This window comes from Geotrypetes seraphini, chromosome 11 (genome assembly GCF_902459505.1).
Source record: "Geotrypetes seraphini chromosome 11, aGeoSer1.1, whole genome shotgun sequence".
NCBI lineage: Eukaryota > Metazoa > Chordata > Amphibia > Gymnophiona > Dermophiidae > Geotrypetes > Geotrypetes seraphini.
In genome coordinates this window covers 137645584-137664103 of record NC_047094.1, presented here as the reverse complement: position 1 = coordinate 137664103, position 18520 = coordinate 137645584, and the positions used below count along the sequence as shown (strand labels likewise).

At 44.1% G+C, this 18520-nt stretch overlaps 1 protein-coding gene across 17 annotated transcripts in view; it reads left to right on the top strand.

Moving 5' to 3' along the window:
• LOC117345757 (copine-1-like) overlaps positions 1-18520 on the top strand; it is a 162711-nt gene that overhangs the window by 37222 nt on the left and 106969 nt on the right. For 3 of the 17 annotated variants that reach the window (XM_033914870.1, XM_033914864.1, XM_033914860.1), the window contains one exon: positions 11766-11931. The exons of 12 other annotated variants lie outside the window; for them this stretch is intronic. The gene's annotated coding sequence lies outside the window, so the exon portion shown is untranslated. Of the gene's footprint in view, positions 1-11765; positions 11932-17444; positions 17638-18520 lie in introns of those variants that run through there. 2 more of the 17 variants (XM_033914861.1, XM_033914871.1) reach the window with 2 other exon arrangements.

Sequence of the window (18520 nt, the reverse complement as noted above, 5' to 3'; positions counted from 1 at the left end):
CTCGCCCTCTCCCGAACCTATTGCAAGTCTCTACAGGGCCTGCCGTAAGACCTGGTGGTCCAGCAGTGGGCTGGGACATGAGGGATCCCCCCGTCTCCCGTCCCAGCTGAATCCAAAACCCATTGCCTCCCCCCACATACATTTTATATACCTGATAGCTAGCTGGTGCATGGAGCAGGAGTAGTTTTCCTGCCCTCCTGCTCTGTTTGAGGCCGCTAGCTGAATGGTTGCTGCGAGTTCTCGCAAGTTGAGAACTCTCAGCAGCCAGATGCCGTCGAGGAGTTGGGGGTGCGTGGTTTTTGGGGGATTCTGCTGAAACGGGAAATGGAGGATCCCTTATATCTTGGACCACTGGGTCCGCGGCAGGCCTGCTGGAAGCCTGCAAGGCATCGGGAGAGAGATGGTATGGTGCAGGGAGGGAGGGGGGTTGAATGCAGAGCCTAGTAGGGAGTGAGGGGGCTGGGTGCAGAGCCTGGCAGGGGAGGGAAGGGGGAGTAGGAGCTGGGTGCAGAGCCTGGCAGGGCACTTGAATATTAAGTCCCCATGTTATATTTGCAACCATTCTTCCTTTTTGGAGGGAAAAATGTGGGTCTCGACTTGTATTCGGATCAACTTTATATTCAAGTATATACAGTATTTTTAGCGGTTTTGGCTATTGGTGCACCAGAACTCCCCAGTACAGGGGAAAGCTCGGCCTGCGTGGAGAAGAAGCAGATTTGGATCTGCAGCTGATAAGTTAATCCCTTGGGGACCTGTTTGGCCAGCCTGCAGAAAACTTTGTGGAGCTCGGGATTCGTATCCCTAGTAGCTTAGCTTGCCTACTGAATCACAGAAGCTTAAGCGCAGGCTCAGCAGGGCTCTTCAGGGTGCCAGTTTCAATTTTGCCTCCATCCTTCATGTATGCGGTTCCACAGGGGTTGAGGATCAGTCCAACTGGCAGCCCGAAGTTCTGACTGACTAGCTGGATATGGGAGAAAAATCCTTTCATCAAAGTAGAATCTCAGTTAATTGGTACTCAGTTAACCTGCACTCATCCAACTGGCAAAAAAATCGCCAGTGGAGGGGGGGGAGTCCCCTAAAAGTGGCAGCAGCCCTGAGCTGCAAACCCCCCTCAAGCCCCAAAGTACATTGCAGAAGTGGCAGCATTCCTGAGTCGCAAACCCTCCTGCCACCCCGAAGTACCAGCAGGGCAGCGGTTTTGAGCCGCAAAGCCTCCCTCCTTCAAGCCCCAAAGTACGTTGCAGAAGTGACGGCATCCTGAGCCTCAAACCTCCCTGCCGCCCTGAAGTACCAGCGTGGCAGCAGTCCTGAGCTACAAAGCAGCAGAAACAGGTGGCAGTCCTGAGCTGTGAACCCCCTCCCTCCCTTACCCAAAGTGACAGCCAGTCAACGGGAGGCAGCACTCAAAACAGGCTGCTTGCGGCCAACCAACCCTGGCAGGGCCTTTTCTTTGACGCGTCGGAAGTGATGTGTCAGAGGAATGGCCCTCCTGGGGCTGGCCACAAGCAGCCCGTTTTGAACACTATCTCCTGCTGACTGGCTGCTGCTTTGGGTAATGGAGTGAAAGGGTTTTCAGCTCAGGACCTGAGCAAGGGGAGGCTGAAACCCCCTGCCCAACAAGGTACCCCAATTCAAGAATTTGTACAAATATACAGTACATATTTCCAATTGAAAATATTAAATATTTTTTAAAAGCCAATTACAAATGCAGCCTTTTCATAAAATTCCAATAATGATATAATTTGTACAAAGGTGACGTCTGAAACTTATTCCAGGTTCACTTTCTTATATATAATTTTGTCAAATGACTGTGTGACGACATTTCACAAGCTTCACACAGTCAAAGCAATTCCATTCCATATAAGGTATTATCCTAGGACAAGCAGGCAGCATATTCTCACATATGGATGTTGTCATCCACAGAACCCGGTATGGACAGCATGAAAAGTGTACTGTCACTTTAAGTTTTAAGAAATTTCACGTCTGCCTGCACCCTGCATGTGTTGAGTGCCTTCCCGCTCGACGCCCGCTTGTGGTACCTCTTCGTTTTTCGCAGAGTGAAGTCTGTTTTTGACTGAACTCTGTTCGATCAGCATTGCCTTCTTGCTTCGCGTTTCTTTTTTCCTAGTTTATAGTTTTACTTTTGTTTTTATAGTTAAAGTCCCCTTGAGTCCCCTTTTGTTTTTATAGTTAAAGTTCACCATTGAGTTCAATCTTGCTGATGAGATTTTTCCCAGGTTGAAATCAATGGGGTTTAAAAAGTGCTGCAGGTGGCATAGGCCTATTTCCATAACCGACTCACATAATTTGTGTCTTCAATGTTTGGCACCTGATCACCAAATTGAATCATGTATTAAGTGTTCCATCTTGCAAGAGCATTCCATTAAATCCTGTTGAATTCAACGGGAGAAGCTGTTTGGCTCTGCTATGGACATAGGAAAACTTTGGAGCCGTTGCCTTCGAAAGCATTGGGGAAGCCAGTTTCTAAGTCATCATCTTCCGAGCAAGTGTCTCGAGTCTCTACAGCATCGAGTCTCTTAATGCAGACCACATATCAACGCCATTGATCTAAGGATCTGAAAGTTCTCTTCTCCTAAGTGTGCTTCCTCGTCGAGGTCACCTCTTTGAGACAACCTGCTGCTCTGATATTCAATATTGGTGCATGCTGCTCAGCCGGCATCGCAGGCCTTGACAGCATTGAGTCTCTTGATGCAAGCCAAAAGGCGTCTTCTGCCAGGTCACTCATACTGAAACAACCTGATGCACCAACTGTACCAGTTGTTGAGCAATCGCTACTGGTGCACTCTTCGAAAGAAGCTCGATGAATTCTTTCACAGAGAGATTGCCACTGTTTTTAGGTTGCATTCCATGCATCTCCTACACTCAACTCCCTTGGTACCGGCCCAACCTGATCATACCACTGCGAGGCATCAAGGTACTGATACCACCGATCCATTAGAACATCAAAATACTGCTCAGGGATCTATGAGGCGTCTTGGTTTTATGTCAAGGTGCCAATCTTCCTCCAGGCATGGTTCTTCGCATCGAAGATCTACTTCTCAACAATGCTCCCGTTCGAGACAGAGCTGCTACTTTGGGCCATAAGTCCTCTTCTTCTGTGAGGCGTTCCAGACCAAGACATCGGAGTTTCTCTTTTAGTCGACCTGATGCCTCTTTGAGTGAGGAACTTCATCGATCAATTTCCTTCGTGCTTCATCGGACTGGTACCGAAAACGTCACAGGACTTCTTCTAGACATTTTTTCCCAGAAGATTTTTCGGATTCGAAGTCTGACTCGGAGTGTAGGTTTTCCCTCTCTGAAGCCGAGTCTGTTGGTGCAGCTATGCCCAAAAGATGATCTTCTGAAGAATTCTCCTTTACCACTTAAACTAACCAATTGTGCAAAGATTTGTTTCTTTCAGTGAAGACTGATGCCTCATTTAATTGTGAATTCCAAAATATATTGAACTTTCGTGGACCTTCCAAAGATCTTTTCAAATTGCTATAGCATGCACTGTTTAAACAAATCCTTTTCAGAGATTGGGAGATGCCTTTAACTGTCAAGGCTGCTCCAAGGAAGATGAATTCGCTTTACAGAATTTTCTCTACTCCAGGATTTGATAATCCACAAATTCCACATCATTCATTATTACTGGAATCAACCCTCAAAAAAAATTTTCCTACCAGAGTTCATTCCTCATTTCCTCCGGAATGCAAAGGACATATGCTGGCACAGTGGTTAAAATTACAGCCTCAGCACCCTGCTGCTCCTTGTGACCCTGGGCAAGTCACTTAATCCCCTCATTGCCCCAGGTATGTTAGATAGATTGTGATCCCACCGGGACAGAGAGGGAAAACTGCTTGAGTACCTGAATAAATGCATGTAAACCATTCTGAGCTCCCCTGGGAGAACGGTATAGAAAATTGAATGAATAAACAAATAAATAAATTTTTCCTAATCCTTCCAGACTTTTTTAGCTGCGTCCAGACAACCTTCTTGCAGCAGCCCTAGGAGTGGGGGGAGATGTTTTTTACCATTATAGATTATTTATATTATCAAGCCTTTAACCTGCTTCATATCTGCCTTCCAGGAATATTTCCTACCACTCTCCTACTCTGCTCTTGGCTTCATTTTAGTCAGAGTTTGCCTTCGGGTTATGAGTATTTTCCATGTTCAAGTCAACAATCTATTCATTCTCTGATTTCCAGCTTTGTACAGGTCTTGTCAACCTCCACTAGTCTCTAGTGATTTGGGATCCTCAACTTGTTCTGTCTTCACTGTTGCTTCCTTTTGAGCCATATACAGGTTTTGCACCATAATACAGTAGTTTATCTGTACCCCTTCTTTTTGTCTGGACAACAGAGATCAGGAGAGGACATATATCTCATCATTGTGCTTTTATTTTTGTCTTTTAAGCCTCATTCTCACTCTGGAGAAATGGATCTTCATACCTTGGACTTCAAAAGAACATTGGTTTTCTCATACAAACAACTATGCTCTACAGAACCTCTTCTCTCTGGTTCATCCCCTCCGTTTCTCACGTGTTAGTTCTGCCTATCCCTGGATATTTTTTCATCATACCTTACAATCTACATCTCTTTTGCCATGTTTGGGCTATACTCCACTTGAGACATCTCTGATATAACATAAGCTCTCCATCATTCAGGCTTCAGTTGCATTCTTATATTCTTTTCCTATAGGTACATTCTGTAGTGCAGCTATTTGGTCCTCAGTATATTTATTCTTTTCCAGAAGTGATGGTCACTTCGGCCAAGTAGTTTTCTACAAAATTTCTTTACTTTTTTGGCCAACTCTCCCTCCAACCCATTCCAGTAAGCTAGGGAGTCCCATATGGGAGAATATGCTGCCTGCAGTCCTAGGACAGGGGTAGGCAATTCCGGTCCTCGAGAGCCGGAGCCAGGTTAGGTTTTTAGGATATCCACAATAAATATGCATGAAATAGATTTGCATCTCAAGGAAGCAGTGCATGCAAATCCATCTCATACATATTCATTGTGGATATCCTGAAAACCTGACCTAGCTCCGGCTCTCGAGAACCGAAATTGCCTACCCCTGTCCTAGGATAAACCACAGTTGGTTACCGTAACAGATATTATCTGGACACAGCAGACAGATATTCTCACAACCCACCCACCTCCCCTGGTTGGCTTCTTAGCTTGCTTACAGAACTGAGGTACCAAAAGCGGGCATTGGGCAAGAAGGCACTCACACATGCAGGGTGCAGGCAGTCGTGAAATTTCTTAAAACTTAAAGTGACAGTACACTTTTCATGCTGTCCATACCAGGTTCCATGGATGAAGTCACCCATATGTGAGAATATCTGCCTGCTGTCTCTGGATAACACTTGTTACGGTAAGTAACTGTGCTTTCTTTACAATTTGTTCTGTATGATACCATTTTAACACAGGAATGCAGAAAGCCAGTCATGCCTTTGTAGCAAAGGTCAGAGAGACCTCTGTCAAGCTGGGTTTTTCACATACCATTCTAATATTTGAGAATAGCAAAACACATGTTCTGTAATAACACTGTTTAAATGTTGCACACAATATTTCCTATTCATACATGCATTCATTCTGGGCCCAGACATACAGCATACTTCACACAATACAATCAGCAAATAAGGCTTTTAACTCTAAAATCTAACTAAATAGTTCTAAGAGCAAGAGGGAAACGGAGAACAAAGACAGGAAAACTGGATTCAGCCCACATACCCAGAGCAAAGAAAAGGGGGGGGGGGGGGTGAAAAGTCTTTTGGTTGAAAGGCAGTTTTATTTTCTATAGATTTTAATTACCTGAGTTCTGTCAGTGGTCCAGCAAGGACTTTTCTACCCTCATTCAGTTTCCTGTGCTTGTTAATATACTTTTGTTTACATATAAAAATGTTTATATTCTTGTTGTATATACTGAGAAATCCTCCCTGCACACTTTAGGTTTAGAAAGATTTGCTATTCCCTGTTATTTGAACGACAGTACCATGTCCTAAGACCGCCGCCTACTTCTGCTGCTTTTAGGCTTGAGGGAGGGAGCTGCCACGCTGGTGCTTCAGGGCAGGAAGGAGGGGGGATTTGAGATCTGTGTTAGACAAGGTTTCTAACAGCACTCTCAGATAACTGAGATTCTACTATACTTAGAACCAAAGCAGGCGACAGCACCTTCAGAGCACATATGACAGTGAGTAAGGCTATTAGCCTATAGGCAAAATCAGCAGGGGGGAGGGGGGCTGAAAACCCTGTTTAGAAGGTTTCTGCAGCATCCCCTAGGGCAGGGGTGCCCACACTTTTTGGGCTTGCGAGCTACTTTTAAAATGACCAAGTCAAAATGATCTACCAACAATAAAATTAAAAAAAAAAAACACAAAGCACACTGTACGCATAGAAAATGTTAATCATCATTCCTATTCCAGGGTTTTTCAAAGAGGTCAAAACAGATGACTCTATGCACTGTCACCTCACTAACAACCATACAAAAGCAGACAAATACCCCCCTCCCTTTTTACTAAACCATGATAGCAGTTTTTAGCGCAGGGAGCTGCGCTGAATGTCCAGCGCTGCTCTCGACGCTCATAGGCTCCCTGCGCTAAAAACCTCTATTGCGGTTTAGTAAAAGGGGACCACAGTGTAAAACATAGACAGTAGATATAAATTCAGATACATTTTGATCACTAAATTTAAAATAAAATTATTTTTCCTATCTTGTCTGGTGATTTCATGAGTCTCTGGTTGCACTTTCTTCTTCTGACTGTGCATCCAATCTTTCTTCCCTTCTTTTAGCCTGTATGCTTCCTCTCCTCCTGACCTCATTCCCCCCCCCCCCATGTTTTCTTCCTCTCTCTCTGCCCTCTCTTTCTTTCTCTCTTCATGCCCCCTTTCTTTTTTTCTGTTTCTCTTCTTTCCTTGTCTCCCTGCCTGCCCTCTTTCTCCCTCCCTGCCCTCCCCCAAGCCACTGCCATCGGATAACAGGCCGCCGGCCAAGCTTTCCCTGCTCGGGCCCACCAGCATTCCTCTCCCCGACGTCAATTCTGCCGCTGGCCAGAACTTCCTCTCCGACGGCAGAATTGACGTCGGGGAGAGGAAGGCTGGTCGGCCCAAGATCGACCTATTGGGAGAAATGCTGCCGGGTCCTGCCTTTGAGGAAACAGAAAGTAGGCAGGACCTGGCAGCAAGAAGAGCAAATCGCAAGCTTCACTGACCTGTCTCCCGCTTTAGCCCGCGAACTGGACTCTAACATGTGCGTGCCGGCTTCCCTTCTCTCCCCCCCTGACATAACTTCCGGTTTCAGAGGGAAGAGAAGGGAAGCCGGTACAAGCACACGTTAGCCCCCGGAGCATAAGTTCTTCAAGCCGGTTTTTTTTTTTAATGTTGAGCAGCGGCGGCAGCAACAGAATTCAGGAGCGGGCTAGTCAGGAGGGGAAAAAAAGAGAAGGGAAGGGAACCCGCTCTGCAATCGACTGGGGTCGCCTGAGCGAGCGAGCTGTCGATCGCGATCGACGTATTGGGCACCCCTGCCCTAGGGTCTCTCATCTCTAAAATTCTGTTTCCTGAGATGTTTTTTAAAAAAAACTTTTATTTAAGTTGTTTTTGAGCCATTTTTGGCACCAAAATGCTGCTGTGGTGGCCATCTTATTTATTTAAAAAATGTATATACCGCCTAAAGTCTAGGCAGTTTACAAAACATAGAAAATAAATAATAACAATACAACATATACTCATAGACTCTCCTAAATCCTCCACTACAAACATGCTCATTTCATTCACATAAATGCATTATTCTATAACTAAATTTTCATGAATTTTTAAAAGTATCACAAATACTGTATTTTTGTTCACATAAATAAATATATTGACAAATAACTGTTTCAAAAGTTTCTTAAAAATATCTCTGGGTTTACATAATTGTAACAGACCTGTCAATGAGTTCCAAAATTTCACCCACTCCTACTATTGAAAATATAGAATTCCCCGACTTTGGCATGTATCATATTTCTCTCTTTCATCAGTGACAGTCTCATATCCTGTGCAGATCTTAGTTCCCTTTTTGGAAAGTACAACTCAAATAAATCTCGAAAATATCCAGGGGCTGTAATGATATAAAACCTGATGTGATTCTCACAATGGATGCCAGCCTGTTCGGCTGCAGAAGCCATTACAACGGATGCCCAGTCCAGGGGCAATGGTCAGCCTCATAGAAAAAATGGTCCATCAGCAGACTTGTGCTTTTAGCTATTCAATTGTCATTACAAAAGCTGAAGAAAAATCTGGAAGAGCAGGCAGTCCATCTTCTCAGACAATGCTAAAGTGGTGGCGTATGTTGGTTGCCAAGGAGGCACCAAGAGTGTGCAGCTGAGCCTGGAAGCCCACTTATTGTTACAGGGGGTAGAGCTACACCTACAGACTGTCTTCATGGCATATAAAGTGTGAGTGGACAATGTTCAGGCGATTACCTTAGTAGGCAGACCTTAGACCTGGGAAAATGGACATTATCTGCAGCAGCATTTCAGCCCATCATTCTTTAATGTGGTCGGCCAACTTTTGATCTGATGGCTATGGCAAGGAACAAGAAGGTAGATTGTTTCTTTAGTCAAAGATCCAAGCCTGGAAACGAAGACCTGGACGCCTTAGTCTAGCCATAGCCAAAGAATGAGTTCTTGTATGTTTCCTCCATGGCCCATGATAGGACTAATACTTCACAGAATAGCAAACTACCCAGGGAGAGCGGTTCTCGTAGACCATGGTACACAGACCTAGTAACATAGAAACATAGAAGATGACGGCAGAAAAGGGCTACAGAACATCAAGTCTGCCCACTCTGCTTACCCACCCCCTGTCTATGCCCTAATGACCCAATTTCCTTATCTTGACCCTTGTAGGGATCCCACATGGGTATCCCATTTATTCTTAAAGTCTGGCACGCTGTCTGCCTCGATCACCTGCACTGGAAGCTTGTTCCAATGATCAACCACTCTCTCTGTGAAGAAATACTTTCTGGTGTCGCCATGAAAATTTCCGCCCCTGAGTTTGAGCGGGTGCCCTCTTGTGGCCGAGGGTCCCTTGGGAAAGAAAATATCATCTTCCACTTCAACACATCCCATGAGGTACTTAAATGTTTTGATCATGTCTCCCCTCTCCCTACGTTCCTCGAGAGTGTAGAGCTGCAATTTGTTCAGTCTCTCTTCATACGAGAGACCCTTGAGCCCCGAGGTCATCCTGGTGGCCGTCTGCTGAACTGATTCAATTCTGCGCACATCTTTACTGTAATGTGGCCTCCAGAATTGCACACAGTACTCCAGATGAGGTCTCACCATGGCCCTGTACAACGGCATTATGACTTCAGGCTTCAGGGACAAGAGTCTCAGACTGCAGCCCAATCTTCTATCTCTGGACCCAGTGATCATAGAAGATCCAGACTGCTTTGATCTTAAGGCATGGCTGTTGAGCACACAGCTTTAGAGTGCAAAGGATACTCAAGTAGTCATTGCTACTCTCCTCAGAGCCAAGAAGCCCATAACAGTCTCCATTTATGCTAAGGCTGGGGGATGTTTCAACATTGGTGCATGAAAAAGAAGGTGGAGCCATTTAGTGCTCTGTTCGCAATGGTTCTAGCTTTCCTCCAAGCAGGTCTCGATAAATAATAATAATAACAGTTTATATACCGCAGGACCGTGAAGTTCTATGCGGTTTACAATTTTTAGAAATGTTGCAGATTAGAAATGTTACAGATTAAATGGAATAAACAAAGTACAGACTTAATTATTGGTAGTTCTAGCGATCATTTGTTGAGGATTGAGATTGTATAGGTTGGTTTCCTAAGTATTTCAGGAACAGATGTGTTTTTAGGCGTTTCCTGAATTCCACATAGGTAGTGGGCACAAGCAATTGTTCGAGGTCTTTACCCCATAAAGCTGCTTGATGTGCGAGAAGATGTTGGTAATGATTTTTAAATTTACAACCTCTGACCGGTGGAGAGACAAAGTTCAGATGTGAGCTTCGTTTGTGTCTGTTGATTGTGAAGGAGAAAAGGTCTGTTATGTATTTAGGGGCTAGGCCGTAGAGTACCTTGAAGCAGAAACAACCAAACTTGAATTTCACACGTGCCTCCATTGGCAGCCAGTGTAAAAGTCGATAGGAAGGTGTCATGTGATCAAACTTTTTCAGGCCACAGAGTAGTCTGATCGCTGCATTTTGAACTAGTTGTAATCGTCGCATATAATTTTGGGGGAGTGCCAAGTAGGCGATGTTACAATAATCTAGTTGACTCAGTATAAGGGATTGTACCAGAATACGGAATGATGAGCCATCGAAATAAGCTCTGATGGACCGAAGCTTCCAAAGGGTGTGAAAGAGTTTTCTGATCAAGGAGTCTAAAGGCCTTGCAGTGGCATCACTTAGGGTCTAAGTGGCAGCCCTCTTGTGTTTCAGAGCCCCTGTTTGCAAAGCTTCCCTGGCTTCTCATCCAGACATAACTATATTCCTAAAGGAGGTACTGAGGCTCAAACCACTGGTAAAACAATCGTTTCCATTATGGAACCTTAAGTTGGTTTTGCATGGTCTCAGTCAGACTCCATATGAGCCTATTTAAGAGAGATCCTTGTTGGATCTTACCATCAAGCCTGATTTCCTCTGGGCCATTATGTCAGCAAGATACATCTTGGGGCTGCAGACCCTGTTGATTAGGGAGCCCTTCCTCAAGATCATGGAGGAGTGAGTTTCCTTGCGCAAGGTCCCTATCCTTTTTGCTGAAGGTAGTTTCAGTGTTTCATACCTGTGCATCCTTTCAACCTGTTGACTCTACTCTGTCCTACAAACATTATAATTGTTGTTCTTCTGTACTGTACTCTGCGCTGGTTATGTTCAGCCTTTAGATAACTCTGTAAACTGCATTGAACTTCCAGGTGTATAGCAGTATACAAATAAAATTTTATGTTATGTCGTATCAAGAGGTAAGATTGCCAATGTTCCAGACCACTGGATCAAAGAAAGAGGACCAGATTCTGAGAGAGCTGGATTTGAGGAGAGTCCTCCTGTATTATCTAGAAATGTCACTAATGAGTTCCAACTGTCAGACCATCTATTTGTTCTCATCAGTTTGACGTCTAAGATGACCATTTTCAGATGGATACAAATGGCCATCTCATCTGCATATATTGCCTGTGGCAAGTCATCACCGGTCTCCTTCAAAGCGCATTCCACAAGAAATGTAGCTTCTTCTTGAGCAGAAGTTGGGGCGATTTTGCCCAAGGAGATTTGTAAAGCAGCGACCTGGTCCACTCTGTACATGTTCTACAGAGTGAATGTGGCAGCACAAGAAGACATCGTCTTTGAGTCCTCGGTGTTACGATCAGGCGCAGAGGTCCCGCCCTAGATTTCCAAAATAACACAACTATTGCACTAGAAAAAGAGATATTAAATTCTTACCTTGCTAATATCTTTCTGTAGTAATTAGGTGTGTCATTCTGGAACTCTACCGTGACAGTTATTACGCCACCTCCCTACTGTCTCAATCAGGAAGTTCAAGTCAAAACTGAGATTTTGCTGTTGGTCAGATCTCAAAGGTATGAAGAATAATTTATTGCTTTAACATATTGGGGAAATGTTTGAGCTCCATAAATTTTTCTGATTGGTATGGTTATTTCAATGTTTTGATTGTTCAATTAAAATGTTTAACATGTTTTTTGTACTTTCAGAGCAGAAGAAATTGGTAGTTCAGGGAATCTCCCTATACCCCTCCTTTTATGTGTTCCTATATAGGGCTATTGCCTGCTCTGGTTACAAGTGAAGGGGATGCAAAGCCCTCTGGAGAAGGTGGAGGAGTTGAAAACCTGGAGTGGATTCCTTCTGCACAGCTCATGAGCATGGAGAGAATATTCTACTGTACAGAATGACACACCTACCTACTAGAAAAGATATTAGCAAGGTAAGAACCTAATCTCTGTAGTTTTTTAAGGGTACCCCTGGAACTCTTTCTAAAAATTGACCACATTTCAGTCTTCAGGTACTGCAGACAATTTTAGTGACAGGTTACAGCGAAACAGCAATTTCATGTATATCATCTGGTCCAGGTGATTGATTACTCTTAATTTGTTAAATTTGGCGCAGTACATCTCCCAGGTTCACCGAGATTTTGTTTTTCTTCATCTGTATCATCATGCTTGAAAACAATTTCTAGCACAAGTAGATTTCCTACTTCTTCATTAAAGACCAAAGCAAAAAACTGTTTTGCTGCTATGGCCTTGTCTTCCCTAGGTGCTCCTTTTACTCCTTCATAATCTAATGGTCCCATCTATTCCCTCACAGGCTATCTACCTCTAAGAAAGTTTCTCTTCATATTCTTTTAGCCTTCTTACTCAGTGTTTCACATCTAACTTTCTAGTACTTAATGCTGCTTCTTGTTTTCTTCATTTCTATCCTCCCTTTTCACTTCTTGAAAAGCTGTTCTTTTAGCTCTAATAGCCTCTTTCACTTCACATTTTAGCCATGCTTGCTGTCATTTGCTCTTCTTTTCACTTTTATTAATACATGGAATATATCTGGTCTGGGCTTCCAAGATGGTGTTTTTAAACCAGGTCCATGCTGGATTTAAAATCCTAAGAGGAGAAAACTTGGACAACCAAAAGGAAATAAGGATACTATTGGAACCAGTTTTATATGTCCCGATTCAGCCATGTTTTGGCATGTGCTCACATCAGGAGTCCTTAATTCACTATGCATAGAACTCGATCTGTATAGTGTATCAGCATATTGATTGTATAGAAAGATGTTAGGTACCAAGAAATAGCTACACCAGCTTTTCTATTTACCATGATGGAATAATAAACATAAAATAAAGCAAATCACAATAAGTAATCGAGTTTTCTGAAGCCCTCTACAAAAACATCGCAGCAGCCATTTTAAGAGCAGAGCAGTCTCTCTAGCAGGACCACAGCTACTTGGCCTGTCCAATGAGGGTGCACTGGGTCCCTAATTTCCAGTGGGAGGCAGGCTATTTTCTGCATCAAGTGGGTCTACAGCACCTGAGAGCAAGGGGTGATCAAAAAGGGGGTTTTCTATGGAATTTGCCGATCTGGTTCTAGGCACGTTCATGCTCTCTCCTTGCAGCTCATCTCTAAAGTACCAAGCTATCATTACCATTCATCTCTGCAATTATGGGAGTAATGGAACCTGTACTGCTGACATGGTAGGGCCTGGACGGGTACTCTATTTCATGGTCCTGAAGAAAGGTGGCTCCTTCCGGCCCATCTTAGACCTCAAAGGGGTCAGTGCTTGCCTCAGAGTCCAACACTTTCGGATGGAGGCTTGATCATCACATTGATGCGACCAGGAGAGTGCTTGACTTCCTTGGACCTTACGGAGGCTTATTTCCCCATTCCTATTTTGGTCCATCGCAAGCGATATCTGTGCTTGTAGGTGCTAGGGTAGTATTTTCAATTTCTGTTACATCTCCTCCGGAGTCTGTACATATGGTGATCAATCCATTCCTGTGAACTGGACTTGCAGAAGTGAGAACATTTACAGCTCTGAGCCCCTCCCACATATAGGTGGAGCGCAGTGCCCTTCCCCAATTTTTCTTCTGCAAGCAAACTATGCAGAGGTGTTTCTGATCTGCTCTGCTTAGCCTTTTTTTATTTTTCTCATTCAAAGTTTGTTTTACTGAGGCTATGATGCCCTGAGACCCATTCTTGAGGATTCTCTGCCTGGGAGAGGACACAGGTTCTACTGAGCTGGACCGCTGCTCTGCAGTGCAAGCCTTCGAGTAGACTGTGGAAACAGCCTGCTGTGTATCTTTAGGGCTTGGAGTAAATTCCCCTGGGAACAGACTCATCTAATGAGTTTCTCAGTGGTTTGAGCACAGGCTATGGGTGCCCTGGTTAAGAACCCTCGGGGTACAAGGGCGCTGGCTATATATTTGCCCACCCCCATTGCACTTCAAGGTCCCATGGGGGTGGAAGTCAGGATTGGTCCAATCGGCAACCTGAATATTTCTTGGTCTGAAGTCATCTCTGGAAGTATCTGAGGCAGAAAGTCCTTTTCATCTTTTCATTTACACAGAAAAACTGCAGGCAGGTAGATACCAGCATAGAACTTTGAGTGCAGCCACATTGATTCCAATGGTAAAATGGAGATGGGTCAAAAACCTCAATTTTGAAGGTTTCTGGGGTTAGGGTTCAGGTCTCCCACTTCTAAAACCTATGTTTCTGTGTCTTTGACTTCTCAAAATTCTCCATGGGCCATTTTTTATTTATTTTTTTTCTCCTCTGGCAGGAGCCATCTTGGTTTCCAGTTAATCCTTTTTTCACAAGTTTCTATCTGCCTTAAAACCCTTCGATTTTTTATTTTAACCAACTGGGATGGACTCCTCAGGGGTTGAGGACGCAATTTCATGTCAAATGTGCCGCTTATCCGGTGGAAGAGCATCCATGTGCCTTGGCACATGCGAGGGAGGGGCGGGAGCTTCAAGCTTATCTCCTTACTAGTTCTTCAGGGCTGGTGAACCACTATAGGCCTGGGAGATGGGTAAGAAGTACTGCCCAGGACCCCCTTTTTGATGACGTGATGCAGAGATCCATGGAGTCTGGAGAACCTGCAAGAGGCCAGCCGGTGGATCTGCAGGCTTCATTTACTTCCCCTGCAAAGGGTTTCTCCCCAGAGTTTATGAATTTCATGTGGAGAGCCTTCCTAATACAGCCTCTGTGCTTGCAACCATAAGCCCAGAGAGCGTCTTCTCCCCTGGTGTCTGCTTCTTGGTTTAGCAAGCCGGGCCCTAGCTCCAGTGACCTTTCGGAGCAAGACTAGCTGGATTGGAGGTCAGATTCCATGCCACTTTTATCTCAGGGCTCTGATACAGTCCTGGATTACACTGGTTCTCTGTTTGGGTCTGGCAGTCCAGAGGCCTCCCTGGCTCTTTACCAGGAGGACGACCCTCATATCCTCCATCTCTTCAAATCTCTTTCTGTCCATAGCTTTATTTCTGATGCTATCAGTGCACGGTCATGAGTGGCTCTAATGCTCAGATCTCCTTTTTTTCCAGTGCATCCAGACATTAATGCCTTTGTTATGGAGCTGTGGGAGACCCCGGAGGAGTCCTTGATGGTTGCCAAGGCCATGTCCAGACATTATCCCATGGCTTCTGAATTCCAGCAGCTCTTTGACCAGCCGAAGGTAGACGGAGGTGGCTTAAGTCACCAAACATTCTGCTTTCCCGAGTGAAAATAGTGTTTTGCTGAAGGATGCTCAGGATCCCAGAGTGGACATGATTCTTAAGAGGCAGTTTGAAGTTCTTGATCTGGGGTCAAGGCTGCTTCTGCAGCTCCCTTTACTGCTCGTGTCTGTCACAGCAGACTGTGACAGCAACCTTCTGTGGAGAAGGACACTTTTCCCCAGCTAGTGCTGGAAGGGGTTGATTATGTGGCAGATGTCCTATATGACCATGTTATGGTCATGAGCAAGGTGTCAGCTTATGCAGCCTTGGCTCACAGGATGCTTTGGATCTGGCAATGGGTGGGTGACTCTGTGTCCAAGGCTATTTTGAGCAGGCTTCCTTTTAAAGGGCAGATGCTTTTTGGTAAAGGCCTTGATGATCTTATGGCCAGTGTGGCCGATCGCCGCCCTAAGTCTCTGCCAGAAAATGGACCGCTCCGATCCCCTGGCGGGAGTAGAAGTAATTTTCATCCCTCCCACTGTTCTCGGCAATACAACCCAGGTCCCTCTGCTCAGAGGCCCTTCCAGGGTTACAGGCAGTGATTCAGCAGCTCCAGACACCAGCAGTTCTCTGGGGCTCGTCTTAACCCACCAAAAAGCCCCAATGACGCCAGATTGATGGTTGTGCTCCCACATATTTTGGGATGTCTGTCAGTGTTTTGGGAGGAGTGGGAGAAAATTTCCTTGGATTAATAGGTGCTGGATATCATCCGAGTAGGTCACAAGGTCGAGTTTTATCACCCTCCTGTGGATTTGTTCCTAGACCGTCCGGCTGGACAGTTGAAGAAGGAGGTCAAGGTCCGAGCCACACTTCAGAGACTTCTGGAAGAAGACTTGGGCTCAGCCAAATACTCCAGATACTTCATTGTGCCCAAGAAAGGCACAGATGACCAGAGGCCCATCTCTCAAGGTGGTAAATGCCTTTCTGAAGGTCCCCCCCCCCCTTTTCCACATGGAAATGGCCCGTTCAGTCATTGTAGCAGTGGCTCTGGGAGAGTTTCTAGCCTCTCTGGACCTCACGAAAGTGTATCTACATATTCCCATCTTTCTGGACCACAGAAGATATTGGAGGTTCCACATACTTCAGCAGCATTTCCAGTTTGTGGCTCTTCTTTTCTGTCTAGCAACAGCCCCCTGCATATTCACCAAGGTTATGGTGGTAGTTGCAGCTCACCTCTGGAAGATGGAGATTCAAGTACATCCCTAACTGGATGATTGGCTGGTCAGAGCCTTATCCAGGCAGGAATGCGAGCTGGTGGTGTGTCACGCGGTGGAGTTACTCCAGCATTTGGGCTGGATTGTCAATGTCAAGAAGAACCATCTGGAGCCAACCCAGAATCTTGGGAGTATTAGGGCACTGCTTATTCCTAGGATAAGTAGCATAAAATCTGTTTTACTACTTGGGATCTGGTTTGGCCACTGTTGGAAACAGGATGCTGTGCTTGATGGACCTTCAGTCTGTCCCGGTAAGATGATTATGTTCTTAAATCTTTCTTCCGTGACCTCTCATTGGCAACTTGTTGCTCAGAATTGTCATTCTCATTTGGTCTTGCTAGTGGCATCAGATTGGCCTCACAAACCTTGGTATGCAGATTTCTTGCTGGTGGAAGACCTGCTTTTGCTGTACAAAGAGCCAGTAGAGATGGAAGATCCAGATCCCTTTTGGCTTGCAGGTGACACAGAAAAGATGAGTTTTGCCCTGCTCTGCTTCAGGAAGTCCCTGTCTGGTATGTGTTGGTATCTGATACAGGGAACAGTTCCTATTTCCCTGGAGGGCTCGGGATTCCAATCTTCTGGGTTTTTTGCTGGACCTTTGCAAAATTATCACTTGGTGTTAGATCATTATTGTCTGAGCAAATCAAGTAGTCGTCTTCTCATTGCAGTGGACTCTGAAATTGAAAATCACCTCCTATAGCATGCGCCATACTTAGGAAGCTCCTGAACTCCACCACATTTAGTTGAACTGTATAATCTTTGTGAACATTTGCAGGATTGGTAGAAATACATCATCGTAAAAAGCACTTAGACAAATTAACAGGATAATCGGCTCCTATATATTCTTATGATGACCTGAAGAAATCTGGCCATTACACATTGAAATCTTTTTGAAGCCATTACCTTGATTTACACTGCTGTTAATGACCTGTTGTTTTCTTCGGGTGCTTATTTTGTGATTGTAGTATCATTGACTTTGTTGGCTGTTGTCAACTTCTATGTTGCTGTTGATATCAGAATTAGTTTCACCATTACTACGTCTGGTCAATGGGTGATGCAGAATTGCATGGTTGGTGACCATCCAGATTGGATCCTGCCTGGATTATCTTCATCAGCACTGTCGTCCTGTCTCACATCACCATCAGATGTTGATTTCATAAAGATGTCAGTTCTAGCCGATCAATAACACCCTTCACAGGTTTCATTTTAGGTAAGGAAGCAATCCAAATTTAAATGTAGTGAATAGGGGAGACAAATACATACTAAAATGCTGAAGTAGCAGCAGAGCATATTCCTGCAGTCCTGAGAAACTTGATTCTTATTTCTTCATTCTTGACTTTTTTTTTTTTTTTTGTTAATATCTATGAAGGAAAAATATATGGCAGCAGGCAGTAAAGACACATAGGAAGGTCCAGTTCAAGTGAACCATTTTGACCAAAAAAAGTAGTAATTTTTAATGCAATTAAGATGCATAATTGATGTGAACCGCCTAGAACTCATTGGGTATGGCAGTATACAAGAACATAATAATAATAATATTTGATGATTAGTTTGGGTTGTGTTTCGTTTTTTTTTGGGGGGGGAGGATTTCAGCTTTGTCAGTGCAGAATTTTGTGATTAGTAAATTAAATCATAATTTATTCAAGCAAAATTTTTAATGATCATAATTATGCTGTGTACTTGCAGTGCTAAAGCTACAGTAGATGTTTTAGTTAATGCAAAGGTTTTCATTTTCATTTGGATCTGTTTCATTCTACCAGAGAAGTTTGAAGTTTTTATTTTTTTCAAATTTGTTTTGGCCACCCTCAGATTTTAAGTAAAATGGAGCAGTACTATGCTGATAGCAATCAAAACTTCATAAAAATGCAACTAATGCTTGCAAAACAGTGTTCTGAAAGATTGGTAGACTGCTTGGTTTTTAAGAGCTGCAAAGTAATCTAGCTTTCAATATAATCCATAATGAATATATGTAAGATTTGTGTATAGTAATGTATGCAAAATCTTGCTTTCATTCACTATATATACCCAAAAACCCAAACTGCTTTGCATTCCTCTAAGACTGGACTTCTCTAGTATGAGTAATCAACAATCTT